Source organism: Theropithecus gelada, chromosome 12 (assembly GCF_003255815.1).
Source record: "Theropithecus gelada isolate Dixy chromosome 12, Tgel_1.0, whole genome shotgun sequence".
Classification (NCBI taxonomy): Eukaryota; Metazoa; Chordata; class Mammalia; order Primates; family Cercopithecidae; genus Theropithecus; species Theropithecus gelada.
The window spans coordinates 59,419,951-59,436,213 of record NC_037680.1 but is presented as its reverse complement, the minus strand read 5'-3'; the positions used below and the strand labels follow the sequence as shown (position 1 = coordinate 59,436,213).

The 16,263-nt window shown below is 37.4% G+C and overlaps 1 protein-coding gene across 3 annotated transcripts in view; it reads left to right on the top strand.

Annotated features, from left to right (window-relative positions):
• Positions 1–16,263, top strand: part of NCKAP1 (NCK associated protein 1) — a 112,405-nt gene that overhangs the window by 16,464 nt on the left and 79,678 nt on the right. The window lies entirely within an intron of this gene.

Below are 16,263 nucleotides of genomic sequence, written 5' to 3'. Positions count from 1 at the left end.
CAATTGATTGTTCCCCATCAGTTACAGATCCAGCTCCTTGTTCTACTCTTTGCCCCCTTCTCACTACTGCACTTGACTAGTTTAAAAATAAAAAGATACATTGTCACCTTTTTGTTTTCTCAAATCATGTATGTTCATTGAAGATTTGTATTTAGCCTTTGACACTACTTTTACTTAAAAACTCTTTCATGTAGAAAGAAAATTCTAGTAAGAACCAATAAAAAGAAGTCAGATAAAGTGCTTTTTAAGGCATTTAAAAAAAAATCAAGTGTTTTTGGGGAGTACAGGTTAGTAGAGGTTTCATAAAAGATTGTTTTTGTAGAGATGAGATCTCACTATGTTGTCCAGGCTGGTCTTGAACTTCTGGGCTCAAGGGATCCTCCTGCTTCGACCTCTTAAAGTGCTGGAATACAGGCATGAGCTGCTGTGCCCAGCCAGAAAGATTGTTTTATAATTATATCAATATATTAAAACATTATAATTAGTTCCTGATTACAAAATAGGTGATTCAAAACTTGCATTTCTTAACACTATTATTTGTGTGGAGAACTTTTTTTTAGTTACTGATATTAATTGGCTAACTCATCTGAGAGATTATGTACTCTAAAAGAGATTTTATTATGAAAATCTGTCTTATATTTATTTTATATACACTTCTTTTTCTTACAGCTCGTAAAATTTCTGACATGAGCTCTTCAGAGAATCTTTGAAGCTTAGTTTACATATGTGTTTGTGTGTAAACTTATATGTGAGAATGTGCATTGTTTCTTAATAGTAGGTCTTTCCTTAGAAAATTAGAAATATCTGGTGAAACAACAGTAAAATTGTCTGGTAAAAGACCAGTTAAGAGTCTGCTGTTCTTGATATACTGGGCAAACTGTTTATTATCATGCTTTTTTTTTTTTTTCTTTAATAGCTTTTCTTCTCTTTATAACTGTTGCACAAAATCGATATTTTTAATAATAGTTTTATTGAGATATAATTCATATACCATATAATTCACCCATTCAAAGTGTACAATTCAGTGTTTTTTAGTACATTCACAGAGTTGTGCATCCAATACCACAGTTAATTTTAGAACATTTTCATCACCACCCAAGGAAACTTCGTGTCCATTAGCAGTCACTCCTGATTTCCTGCCAACACCCCTGCCCTAAGGCAACCACTGATGTACTTTCTTTCTGTCTCTGTGCCTATTCTGAAGATTTCATCAGGAATAATATAATATGTGGTCTTCTGTGACTGGTTTTTGTCATTTAACATAATATTTTCAAGGTTTATCCAAGTTGTAGCATGTATCAGTACTTTGTTTTTGTTTTAAGAGACAGGATTTCACTCTGTCATCCAGGGTAGTAGAATGCAATGGTGGCCATCATAGCTCACTGTAACACTGAACTCCTAGACCAAAATGATCTTCTCCCCTTAGCCTCTTGAGTAACTAGGGCCACAGGTGCACACCACCATGCTCAGCTGTTTTTTAAACATTTAAAAAATTTTTTATCCAGATGTGGTCTGGCTGTGTTGCCCAGGTGGGTCTCAGACTCCTGGGCTCAAGAAGTCCTCCCACTTTGACCTCCCAAAGCACTGAGATTACAACTGTGAGCTGCTGTGCCCAATCTTCATTTCTTTTTAATGCCAAATAATATTCCATTGTGTGGATATACCACATTTTATTAATTCATTCATGAGTTGATGGATGTTTGGATTGGTTCTACTTTTTTGCCTATTATGAATAATGTTGCTATAAACATGTGAAAGTTTTTGTATGGATATGTTTTCATTTCTCTTGGCTTTATAAACCTATGAAAGAATTGCTGGGTGGTGTGGTAATTCTGTGCTTAACCTATAAAGTTGATTGTACAATGTTGTTGAATGTTATGACTTACTTGTAGTATTTACTTTGTTTTGTTTGCAAAGCCTGGGTTTTTTCATATTGCCTTTACAATTACTCTTTGTAATGCTACTCTGTTGTTTTTTTACCTGCTGAAGTACTATGTATTGGGTATATATAAAGTCTTGTGATCTCAGTTTTGATCTGGGTCTGCTAAAATTTTGGTGAGAAGTTCCTAGCCAGCTCGAATCAAGACATGAGAAGTGAGATTTCAGTTTTATTATTATTTTTTAACTTATTGAATTAGTTGATGGAGCTTAAAGACTGGAAAAGATAGTAGTGTCTAGGATTGATAGGAGGTTGCGGATTTCTGGCTACTAAGTGCACTGTAGAAGTGGTATTGATACCGCAATCTTTTCTTTCTTCTTCTTGTGCTTTGGATTATTACATAAATAGGTGAAACAGAACATGCTTACTTTTTCTCAGGGACCTAGGTTAGTACTATTTCTACTCTGATTCAAGACTTACAAGTAACGCATGTCCCCAATTTCAGAAAAGGTACTCATAAAAACAGATTTCTGGTGAAAATACATTTTTTTTTTTTTTTTTTTGAGACACGGTCCTGCTTTGTCACCCAAGCTGAAGTGCAGTGGAGCGATCTCAGCTCACTACAACCTTCCACCTCTCCTGGTCTCAAGCAATCCTTCTGCCTCAGCCTCCCAGGTAGTTGGAACTACAGGGGCACAACCACCGCACCTGGCTAACTTTTTGTATATTTTGTAGACATGGGGTCTTGCTGTGTTGCCCAGGCTGGTCTCAAACTTCTGGGCTCAAGTGATCCTCCTGGATTGGCTTCCCAAAGTGCTGGGATTACAGGCTTGAGCCAGCGCGCCCAGCCTCTCTCTCTCTATATATATATATTTTGAAGTTTCTAAAATGAATTCTTGCAAGATTCTGCTCTTATCTTGCAGCCAAAAAAATCGTTGATTTTTTATTTTTATTTTTCATTATTTATTTATTTTTTTTTAGTAACTGCCCTAATCTCCATACTTTTTAATCCCTTTAGAGTCCTTGAGCACATAGTTATTTGATATGCAACAAAGGAAGGCACTGCTGACAGGTAGCAGGATTGGTACAGACATGGCTTCTACAGTGATATGTTGGACTCTGTTGAGTCATTTTTACTTTCTTGGTAAGGGCCCTTTGTGACCAGTTGTAACAAGTTTTGTATTTCTAATTCTGTATTTAGGGAAAATCTGGGACCAAGGAATGAGGTTTTTTCCTTGGGTCATGATGTTGAACTAAATGCCCCATATGCTTCAAAGCAAGCTGATTAAATGAATTTCAAAATGAATAAAAACCATACCAGTTTTATAATTATAGCAACCACTTATTATCTAATGTGTGCCAGGTTATGTGTATTAATAGAGTTCCTCATTTCATTTCAGATTAAGCAAAGTATTTTTGAGCTGAAAGATTATCTAATTTATCTATAATATAAATGCTTTCATTATTTTGAAAGTGTAACTCTCAAATAGAATTTGTTTCTCGTAGGTTTCTTAAGAGTATGTGGAGGGGAATCTCTTATTTTTCTGGATGAACAAAATAGTAGAAAGTCCTTTCTTATTTTATTAACACATAAAAATTATTTTGCCCAGGAAACCTAAAAGGCAATGTAAGCAGATGTTCAGGTGTATGTTAAAACTTTTCTGATTTTTTTTCCAATATTTTTTAAACTTTTTTTTTGCCTCTTTCCTATATTGCATTATACCTAAAAGGGTAGTTTGTGTTTTTTAAAACAGTAAAAATATTATCTGGAACAATAGTGTTATCATGGAATTAGCCTATTACACATTTTAATGTGAAATTTTGGATTTGATTTCCAAATCAATGAGGAAATGATAAAAATTACTATCCTATACATGTTGAATTAGATCTTGAAGTCTTTAAGAATAGGGACATTGCTGGCGAGTAGAGTGTCACAAGAGTGATATAGGGATTCTAGACTAGGACACAGGCTGTTGTTGAAATAATTTGAAAATTATGTTTTCCTAAGTTAGAGGAATCTTTTATGTTATAGATATTATTTATCCCCTCTCCCAAAAAACATAGAATTATAAGATGTTAAGTAAAACATATTTTTTATTTAAGTGGCTTATAAAGTCACTCTAGGAAAGACAAAGTAACTCTAAGTGTAATAATCAGCAGTAAAATTGGTTCAGAGGCGTAGCAATAGAGCCTTTTAAAACTCTGTTTTATCCCTAGCGCCTGATACTTAAGAGGCACTCAATAAATGTCCCATTAGTGAATGGAACTATTTGATACACTCTAACATAGCCAGCTTTCACTTGTATTCAAACATTGCCTTAGACTTATGTCAGGACCTGAACTTATCGACACTTTTTAAAAGTTATTGAGTTAATTTTAGCTAAAAAAAGGTTGTACTTTTTAGTAGAACTATTCAAATACATCTCATTAATGGTATTATTGAAAGTAACCGAGAAATAGAGCAAGAGTCTCAACTCCTAAAAACATAAATGTGTTTTAGGGGTGGGGTGGTGGAATTGGTGTAGGGAGGCCCTTGACACATGCACGCACTGTGGTTTGGTAAGGACTTAGAAAGAAACGGTAGGCATATTTAACTCCTTCCTAACTTGTCTTTAAGAGGGCATTCCTTGTTTTGTCGCGATTCCTATTAAGATAGTAACATACTGGTTAAGAGGATGGACTCTGGATTCAGTAAAGCAGAATTTGAGTTCTGGTCTTTCCACTTACTAGCTGGATGATTTTGGGCAAATTATTTAACATCTTAAGGTATTGTTCTTTTTGGTTTTTTTTTTGTTTTGTTTTGTTTTGTTTTGTTTTGTTTTGAGACAGAGTCTCGCTCTGTTGTCCAGGCTGGAGTGCAATGACATGATCTTGGCTCACTGCAACCTCTGCCTCCTGGATTCGAGCGATTCTCCTGCCTCAGCTTCCCGAGTAGCTGGGATTACAGGTGCCTACCACCATGCCTGGCTGATTTTCTGTTTTAGTAGAGACAGATTTCACCGTGCTGGCCAGGCTGGTCTCAAACTCCTGACCTCAGGCAGTCCGTCTGCCTCAGCCTCCCAAAGTGCTGGGATTATAGGCATGAGCATGAGCCACCACACCCAGCCAGGTATCATTGTTCTTATTTTCAAAATGGTGATAATACCAATCTCAAGGAGTAGTTCATTGCTTCCTAAAGCACATAGTACAGTGTGTGACAAATTGCTTTTGAAGAATGGAAGCTGTTAACATTTACCTCTTTGACTTTTTGGTCTAGTTTGCTGGCTTTTCTTCTGGGTACCCTTTAAATGTGGGTATTTCTAAGTGACTTCTCCCACCTGTGGTGTATGTGTATGAAAGCACTTACCGCTGTGGCTTCAACTAAGTACATATACGATCTCCTATATTCTGTGCTCTAGATCAGGGTCCCCAACCCCCAGGCCACAGACAGGTACCAGTCCATGGCCTGTTAGGAACCCGGCTGCCCAGCAGGAGATGAGTGGTGGGTGAGTACACTAAGCTTCATCTGTATTTACAGCCACTCCCCATCACTCACATTACTGCCTGAGCTGTTTCTCCTGTCATATTAGCAGTGGCATTAGATTCTCATAGGAGCGTGAATACTGTTGTGAACTGTGAACGTGAGGGATCTAGGTTGCAAGCTCCTTAGGAGATAATCTAATGCCTGATGATCTGTCACTGTCTCCCATCACCCCCAGATGGGACCATCAAGTTGCAGAAAGCAAGCTTAGGGCTTCCACAGATTCTACATTATGATGAGTTGTGTAATTTCATTATATATTATAATGTAATAATAGAAATAAAGTACCCAATAAATGTAATGTGCTTTAGTCACCCCAAACCACCCCGCCACCCCTCCACCCCAGTACATGGAAAAATTGTCTTCCATGAAACTGGTCCCTGGTGCTAAAAAGGTTAGGGACTGCTGCTCTGGAACTGAATTCTGGCTACCCCTTTGGACAGCTCCACAAGCTAAACAGAAAACTTTTTATCCAATATGGAACATGTGATTATCCTACCTTTTTTTTCTCTTTTGTGTTTCCCCCCTTGAGCTGTCACCCTCCACTTGGTTATCTAAACTAGAACCTTCAGAATCCCTTTTGACTTGTAAAAAATATCAAACTTGTCATATATGGCTCGTCCGGGTTCCCCACTATAATGTCACTTGAATTTATCCCCTTCAGGTCTACATTTCCTGCTGGGACAAATGCCATGTTAATCCAAACATTGATTTTTATGCCGTCCAATCTCTCTTACTTTCACCTTCCCTTCTTCTCTCCCTCCAACCTCCACCAGGAGAAGCAGAACAAAACAAAAAATCACTTTCTCTGTAGTACCCGATGTCTGCATCTTCCTGGACCACACACTCGTCTTTGAATCCCTGTTGACTGGCATGTAGTAGGCCAACAAATAAGAGTTTGGTTTAGAAGGAATCATCTTACTGTAAAATAATGTAACTGGGAGTTGTAACAACATACTTCATCATGAATAAATATATATACCCTAATGGAAAATCAAAGGAATATTTGGTCCTGAGCAATTAAACATTGCCAGAATTTAAGCAGTTTTGATACAATGAGAATTAATTGAAATGTCAATGTTCTTTTAAAAAGGTATCATCAGTATTGAGTTGTTAATGACTCTTTGACATACAAAAGTCTTTAATTCTATCTTGACAAAACCATAAATAAAAGAACTCCTCAGGAGATGCAAGTAAGCCTTGCTTTGATATATTTGGAAAGTAATTGAAATAGGTCAAATAGTGGCAGGGAATTGCATCAGCACTGGTGACCTACCTAAAGTGATTTAAATTTTTTGCTTTTTATTTTTGCCTAAAGAACGTGAATACATGATAATAAATAGTCCAGAAGAATTTAGGATGAAAAGTGAATATCTCCTACTTTACTTTTTCCTACCCTAGTCGTATTCCTCAGAGGGAACTTCTATTTTTAGTTATTTCTACAGGTTACTGCTAGAACTATAGCAAATATGCTTATTCCCTTATAACTTCAGTTACCAACTTTAGACAGTCTCTCTTCTATGCAACAAAAGATGAGGATTTAGCTTGCTCAGTTTACTTCCCCTTACTTCCCCCCTCAAGCCTTTTTCCCAGTGATTTTTGTTAGTATTTTTGGATCATTGATTACTTCCTTTTTTAACTTCAATATAGTTTTTTTTTTTTAAATTTTCTCACCCTTGGTTATTTATCCATTTATCCTTTTATTTTCATGTCAAAATTGTTTATGCTTTTTTGTTGGTTTTGTAATTATACGGTGTTCTGATGCTATATTTATTATATGTTGGTTGAAAAAAAATATATTAGTAAAGGCCTAAGTGCTTGGTTTGCGTTTCTTCATTCTGTTGTCACACTTTGGGCTGTAAGATGAATAATATATTTAGCATTAAAGAGAAAAGGAATCTCTCTTCCTAAATTCTATCATTTACTTAAAATTATTTTACAGTTTCATAGTTATACCACGACTTTCTGAAATTATAGTTATAAGCCTTTTTACTATCTTTAAATTTATTTGGCCTGATAATCATGTCATCTTTTTATAATTTTTTTTCCCCCTGGAACCTACTCTCCTCTAACTTTCTGTCTTCTAACATCAATCTAGATAGTTTATAAAAGCCTGCTGTGTAGCTTTCATTATGGGTTATATTTTTGTCTTCAATGTAATGATTTTACCTGCGGTTTTCCACTGAATTTTCATGAGTTTGAGAATCCCCTAAAAATGCATTTAGAATTTGTGTGTGAATGAATTTTTAAGCTTTTTTTTCATATTCTCAGGGGTGGTTCTTATGATCCCAAAATACATCTATTTTAAAACGTCTCCTTTCTTATCCTTTTTATATAACTACCTGTGGTTTCAGAATATTATTTTGTGCATCTTATGTACTTTGTATTTTTGTCATACTAAACTATATTCATAACCTCTTCAACTGAAAAGAGACTTTCTGCTTTCCTGGAAATGAGACTGCCAATAAGCATTACACTGGGGTTCCATAGCATAGCCTTCAAGTATATACATTTCTGGCATCTGTAATCATTTTTCCATACTTTCAAATTTCCTGAAGTTATGTCTTGCCTCTAAGTGATAGTTTTTCAGCTTTCAGTCATTAGTCTGTTTGGCTGCAGTGGTGATTTTGATACCCTTCATGGTAGCAGAGGACATTATCACTACCTAATCACCTATTGACCTTTAACTTTGATTTCCTTGGTCATTTCTTTGGGGCCTTTAGCCACTTTTAACCTTGTGCCTTTAAAGTACCTTTAGCATGTTATCTTCTCATTGTTTCTTCATGGCAGATTCAGTACTACCTTTTGTCAGATCTAAAGTTAATTGCCAAGATCGAAAATAACACAATAAAAACTACAATGGAATAAATTATACATGTTGCAGAGTACTTACTTTCTTTTATTCTTCCTAGCACTCATCTTGGCTAAGAATATTTTCAATAGGTACATTAATGGTCCCTGGCCAAGAGTATGCAGGCTAGTATACTATGTTAATTCTCATTGTCTAGTGTAGGATAGAATGTAGAACCTAAGGAAAATGTATTTGCTTGCTTTATTTTTTAAAGGAGTGTTGTATTTGGGAAAAGTATGTTTATACTTTCACTGAACAAATGGCCACGTTTCTTTTGCCTCTGGACTTTTGTTTGTACAGTTTTTACTATCTGGAATAGTCTTTCTTTCCCATGTTCTTTCACTAGGCTAGCTTGTCTTTCAGGTCTGTGCTTAGATGTCACCATTCAGAGAAGCTTTCCCTGACCTTTCCAAATTAGTTTAAGTTCTGCATATGTATGTTTCTATCACATTCTCTAGTGATTATTCGTTTATTTATTTAAGTCCTTTATTGAGTGCCTTCTATGAGCCAAGTTGTGTTCTGGAAGAGAAGAATCCAGCAGTGAACAAACAGAAGTCTATCCTTATAGAGCTTACTATGTTGAACAGAAATAAATAATGAACGAATAAGAATATAATACCAGGTAAAGAGTTCTAGGAAGAACAAAGCAGGGTAAATGCATAACACTAATGCCTGGCAGATGCTAATTTACTTAGGGTGACCAGGAAAGGCCTTACTGAGAAGAAAGCATTAGGGCAGAGATTTGAAGATACAAGGGAATGAGTTTAGCTAGGGGAGGAGTGTTCTGTGCTGAAGGAACCTCAGCTCCAAAGGCTCAGGTGGATGCTTACCTGGCATGTTCAGGAACAAGGAGGGCATTATGAGCAGAGTAGATGATTGAGGGGCACCGTGGTAGGACATGAAGTGCTAGTGGTTGTAATGAATAGGCAGGTCATATAGGGCTTTCTGGACCATAGTAAGGACCTTAGCTAATTACCTTGAGTGTGTTGAGATGCCATAGGAGGGCAGTAGTAGAGGAATGAAGTGATATGACTGTGATCACTATGGCTACTTGGTAGAGAATAGTCTGCAGGAGAGCAAAGGTAAAAATAGGGAGAATAGTTAGGAAATTTGCCATCATTGAGATGAGAGCTGATGGTGGCTTGGAATAGGGTGGTTGAGGTGAGAAATGTTCAGATTCTGGATATATTTTTGAAGACAGAACCTATAGTATTTGCTGAGGAATTGGGTGTTGTTTGTATGGACAGTGAGAAATAAGACTTTAAGGTTTTTGGCTTGAACAAATGTCAAGCTATAATAGGGTGAGAGAACAGGAGAAATAGGTTTGGGGTAGTGCGGTGGGAGTAGTACAGTGAATGCAGTGGGGAAAGCACCCAGTAGCTCAATATTAGACATGTGAAGTTTGAGAGGCTTACTGGAAATCTGAGTGGAGATATCAAATAGCCAATTGTTTATGTGAATCTAGATCTCAGGTTAGGTTTAAGCTGACTGTCAAGTTGAGGAAGATTATTGAGGGATTTGAGAGAGAGAAAAAGGAGTGGAATAATCATCTAGGAGAATAGGAAAATGAATTGACAGAAAAAATTGAGTAGTATTGCTACTCAGTTATGGTCAATGATCATGAAATCAGGTTGAGATCAAAGTCAGCATAAGTATATGCTTTTCTACTACTGTAGGTTTTATCAGACAGTTACGAACGAGGGAGGGAAGGACAAGGTAGTAATTATAATGATGAGCCATTTAAAATTAAGATGGATAAGAAAGTAGGGGGCCTGGGCACGGTGGCTCATGCCTGTAATCCCTGCACTTTGGGAGACTGAGGCGAGCAGATCACTTGAGGTCAGGACTTCAAGACCTGCCTGGCCAACATGGTGAAACCCCGTCTCTACTAAAAAAATACAAAAAACTACCCGGGCATGGTGGCGGGCGCCTGTAGTCCCAGCTACTTGGGAGGCTGAGGCAGGAGAATGGCGTAAACCTGGGAGGCGGAGCTTGCAGTGAACTGAGATCCGGCCACTGCACTCTAGCCTGGGCGACAGAGTGAGACTCCATCTCAAAAAAAAAAAAAAAAGTAGCCAGTTGAGGTGATGTGTGCATGTTGTCCCAGCTACTTGGGGAAGCTGAGGCACGAGAATCACTCGAACCTGGGGAGTGGAGGCTGCAGTAAGCCAAGATCATGCCACTACGCTCTGGGACAGAGTAAGATTCCATATCAAAAAAAAAAAAAAAAAAAAAAAGGCATAAGAGGATGAGTGACAGTAAAAAGATGGTAGAGTGAGTGGGTAGGAGGCCTCTCTGTGTTGAAAGAATTTGTGTGGAGGCAGAGTATTAGAGATTTTAAGTGGGAACTATTCTCCCAGTGATGCCACCTCACTTTGTCTCCAAATCTCCCAAGAACAACAGATGTCCAAAAAGGCCAGACAGAAGCCAGGATAATTTAAACATCAACTTTATTCTGGTTTACAGCTTGAGAAAACTTAACATCAGCTGTCATGCCCTCTGTCAGTATGTATTCATGTACCAAAAATCATTCCTGGGTACCTACTCAGTGCAGCCTCTCCTTTAACTTCCCTGTTTTGCTCCACATTTTCACCACTCTTAGAAGCTCTGACCTTTCTTATTGTGGTCTTTATCACACTAATGTATACATTTTTTGTTGTTACTCTTTTCATGTTCTTGCCAGTTGGTGAGAACCTTTGTCTTTAAGGGAATATGGGAATAGTAGTTTTTCACCATCTTTCAACCTTGCACCTAGAAGTTAATCAGCTTCTAAAACTGGATAATCAGCTTCTAAAACTGGGTATTTACCTTAAAAAGAACAAAAAAGCCAACAAAACCAAAAAACAAAAAACAATTGGGAGTTCCCTGTACACCTATATACCTATATACACATCCCTCACCAGACAATGAGCTGGTTTAGGGCAGGGTCAGTGCTTTATTCATATTTTTTCTCAGCTTCTCCCACAATGCCTGGTAATGTAATAGGTTAATATATTTGTTATCTAAATGAATAAAATGTTACTACAGTAATTCTTCACTTATCTGTACTTTTCATGTCACTTGCCTCTCTGAATCACATCTCAGAGTTAGGAAGGAAGCAATTCCACTTCTGGGACTTATCCGAAGAGAAATGAAAATATGTCTACCCAAAGACATGTTCATAGCAGAATTTGTTATTCATGATAGCCCTGAACTGGAAACAGTTCAAATGCCTATTAACTGATGAATGAATAAACAAAATGTGGTGTGCACCTTTAACAGAATACTACTCACCAATTAAAAGGAACAAACTATGATAAATGCTGTAACAGAGTAAGTGAAGCCAGATATGAAAAGCTGCATATTGTCTGATTCTCTTTTATAGGAAATGTCTAGAAAAGGAAAGTTTATTGAGACAGAGAGCAAATCAGTAGTTGCCTATGGCTTGGGAGTAACAGCAGGATTAACTGTAAATGGGCACAAGGGTTTGGGATGATGGAAATGTTCTAAAGCTGGATAGAGTGAATAGTTTCACAACTCTAATTTACTAAAATTATTTTTCACTTATGATGGGTACATTTCATGGTAAGTAAACTGTACCCTAATAAAGCTGTAAAAAACCAAATGATTTTGAACAACTAGAAATGGTATTCTAGAATAAATGAAGTTTATTCAGAGAAAAGCATTTTAGTTATCCTGTGACCAAGCTTGTTGAGTCAGTTAGGCAAAATTGTAACAAGTATATTTTCTAACACACTGTACATTAAAAGGAACTCTCATCAGGAGCAAATGATAATTGATAGAGAAATAAAAACTCTTAAGTATAGCAGGCAAGGACCATTTAATGTCAGATTATCTTGTACGTGTCAATAGCATCTGAGGCCACCTTGACATAAATAAATCTGTGTAATTATCAATTACAATGATGACATCTAATCAGTAAGAAAAGCTTGATTTATGCCTGGTGTACTGGTTTTGAAAGTAAGTTAATCACAGAAAGGTTTTAAAAAATTATTAAGATTGAATGTAGAGGAACTAACCTATTTATATTTCTATTTGTAATGGAAAATAGTGCCATTAAATGAGGTAAATTGTATTATTAATGCAGTGTGATACCTTTTATACAAAAATGTTACGGTTGACCAACCCCACTATACCACGGTATATAATTAGTGATTTTTGTAGCACTGATGATAAAATTAATTTCAAGTTTGCTTTAATTTGACCATCTATAGCCAGAATCTTAAATTTTTAAAAGTTTTAGCTGAGGCACATTAATGTGCTCAGGTGGTGAAATAGAGATTATTTTAATCTATATTGCTGAACTTGATGTTAATTGTTTCAGTAACCTATTGCTGCATAACAGATCACCTCTAAATTTCGTGGCTTAAAACGACAGCAGCTTTTTTCTTATGATTCTGTGGGTTGACTGGGCAGTTCCTCTGCTGGTCTCACTGGTTTTAGGTTGCCGCAGTGCATTCCACTGGTGCATTCTGGGGGATGGGACCAGCTGGAACAGCAGGGATGCTGAAGTGCCCTTTCTGTATGTGATACGAGATCTCAGGCTTCTTCATGTACAGCACTTCAGGACAGTGTTCCAAAAGAGCAAAATCAGAAGCTGTAAGACCTTGCCCTAGACTTAGAAGTGACTCGTTGTTTCTGCTGCTTTCTATCTATTGCTCAAAGCAAGTCACAAGGCCAGCCAAGATGGGAAGGGTGGGAAAATAGACAACAGTGCTTAATGGGAGAGGCAGTAGAGTTCTATTGCAAGGAGGCATGGACACAAATTTTAATTTTTTTTCTTTGCCTTTCAGTTCTTTAATAGAAAACTCTTTGTGCATTCCAGAATTAATTTAATCAGAAGACTGGCAATATGAATTTAGAGAAACATAACCTTAATTATAAAGTGAAAGGGTTGAATGAGATTTTTTAGAAGTTTAAGTCTGTGTAATTGATTATAATATAATTAAATACAAATATTTTCTTTAGCTTGTCCCTGCACTATTTTTATGTCATTGTAAAGCAACTTGAATGTTGAAGTGTATTGAAGAAGTGTTTCAAGTTTTGAAATCTCGTAGACCCGGATTGGCATCTTACCCTTTTCTGGTCTGTTTCTGTATCTGCAAAATGAGGATTAAAATGTGTTTTGATTGAGAAGATGAAAACCATCTGGAGATGGATGGTGCTGATGGTCACACAGCAGTGCAAATGTGCTTAAAGCCACTGAACGGCACCCTTTGAAAAAGGTTAAAATGGTAAATTTTATGTTATGTGTATTTTACCACAATAAAAAAAGTAATGTACCTTGAAAAAGTATTAAGAGGATTCAGTTTGGTAATATATCTTAAACACTCAGTAATTCAGTAATGCATATTTTACTAGGCTAGTGTTAGGATAACCAACTTTCCTTTCTCCCACCCCTTCCCTCTTCTCTCCCCTTCCCTCTTCCCTCCCCCTTCCCCTTCCCCCTCCCCTCCCCTCCCTTTCCCCTCCCCTCTCCTCCCCTTCAATCCCCTCCACTCCCCTCCCATTCCCCACTCCCCTCCCCTTTTTGCCCAGGCTGGAGTACAATGGCACAATCTTGGCTTACTGCAGCCTCCACCTCCCAAGTTCAAGTGATTCTCTTACCTCAGCGTCCGGAGTAGCTGGGAACACAGGTGGCTAACCTGCCATGCCCGGTTAATTTTTGTATTTTTAGTAGAGATGGGTTTCACCATGTTGTCCAGGCTCGTCTTGAACTCCTGACCTCAGGTGATCTGCCCACCTTGGCCTCCCAAAGTGCTGGGATTACAGGCATGAGCCTCCGCACCTGGCCTGGATATATTTTCCTAACATATATTTACCACCGTTTCCTCAGAAAAATGCATTTCTGAAATATTTACTGCCAGTAAAATCACTTTGTATATGAAAAAAGAAATGTACTACAAATAATTTTAAATAGGATCCTAAGGTTCTTTTAAAACATGACTATTCTTTGTGTTAATTAGAATTTTTTGGTAATCTTAAGAGATTTGCTTGTGTTTGATATGCATATGTCTTGTTAGTTGCCACTCATTTCTTTTATGCTTTCCTACTCTGAAAGGACATAATGTGAAGTATTTTACCCAACTTTGGAAATTTTATTCAAGGGATTAAATCAATTTAGAAACTCATTTGAGACATGAATTTATACCTACTATCAAGTTCATTTATGACTAGCAATGAAATTTTAAAATTGGTAGTATCTTCTCTCCCTCACTGAAGAGAAGAGAAGTGAGGTGAGGGAGTAAGCTACGCTAAGAAATGTTGAAGAGCACCCCAGACGTGAGAAAGAACAAGTGCAAAGGCTCTGCGGTGGGAACACACTTGGTGAATGCAAACACAGCTGAAAGACCAATATGGCAACTATACTGAGTGACGGTGGAGGAGCATGAAAGAAGATGAGGTCTTAGAGATAGGCAAGGGCTTTGATATAGACTTTATTCTGAGGCACTGGTAAAGAGTTTGTATTTTATTCCAATTGTGAGATGAAACTGTTGGAATTAAAAAATGAATTTTATATTGAAGTATTGTTAGACTTACAGAAAATTTGCAAAAACAGTATAGAGAATTCCCCTATATTCGTCACGTGCTGTTAACATCTTGCATAACATCAGTGGAATCAGTTTTTTTAGGGTAGTGTGGTGCTTTAAAATGTTCACTGTGGCTGGGCATGGTGGCTCACGCCTGTAATCCCAGCACTTTGGGAGGCCTAGGAGGGCGGATCACCTGAGGTTGGGAGTTCGAGACCAGCCTGACCAATATGGAGAAACTCCGTCTCTACTAAAAATACAAAATTAGCTGGGCGTGCTGGCACATGCCTGTAATCCCAGCTACTCGGCCCGAGGCTGAGGCAGGAGAATTGCTTGAACCTGGTAAACAGAGGTTGCGGTGAGCCAAGATTGTGCCATTGAACTCCAGCCTGGGCAACAGGAGCCAAACTCTGTCTCAAAAAAAAAAAAAAAAAAGAAAGAATAAAACCAAATACGTTCACTGGGCTGCTGCTATGTGGAGAAGATTGAAGAGGCATGAGCAGAAGTACAGAGACTAGTTAGGATGCTACTGTAGGGGTCCACATGAGAGTTGATGACTAGGGTGGTAGCTGGGACAGTTTAGGCAGAGATTTACCCAAATAGCATCTCAGTACACTCTTACTTTAAACAGCCTGGCCTTAGAATATCATACTAAGAGTTTGAGCAAGGCATTCCTTGAAACCAAACTTCTGAATTTGGTTGTTTTTTAAGAGGAACAAAATACTAGCAAAACTTAGATTAAGAAAAATAATTTATGAATAAGCAATTTCAATAACAGTAGAAGGTAATAATTGAAATGAGCGAATAAAAACTATACCCACGTTCCTTTGTATTCAGTGGTTTAGCTCTGTGGGCACTAATTCCTTATAGTAATTTGCCATTGCTTTTTCTCTGGAAGAATGAAATACTTGAGGATTTAGAATAAATAATAAATTTCCATCAATTTTCTAGATACTTATATTTGTGTGGAAAAAGCTTCTTAATTGAACAAAGATCAATTACCAGGACTTTTCAATTTAGAGATAGGTTCCTTGCCGTAAGCATGCCTGATGTTTATCCAGTTTATTTTCAGTTTTTACATATTTTTCTTGAATATTTAGAATAATGACCCATAGCTAAAAAGTTTAAGGAAAACATTATACAAATACTTTGCTAAAATATTTGCATGTATCACATGAATATGCTTTTATAAGTATTAGTGTATTGGGGCCGGGTACAGTGGCTCATGCTTGTAATCCCAGCACTTTGGGAGGCCAAGACGGGAGGATTACCTAAAATTAGGAGTTTGAGACCAGCCTGGTCAACATAGTGAAACCCCGTCTCTACTAAAATTACAAAGAAATTAGCTGGATATATGGTGTCTGCCTGTAGTCCCTGCTACTCGGGAGGGTGAGGCAGGAGAATTGCTTGAACTCAGGAGACAGAGATTGCAGTGAGCCGACATAACACCACTACACTCCAGCCTGGGCAATAGAGCAAGACT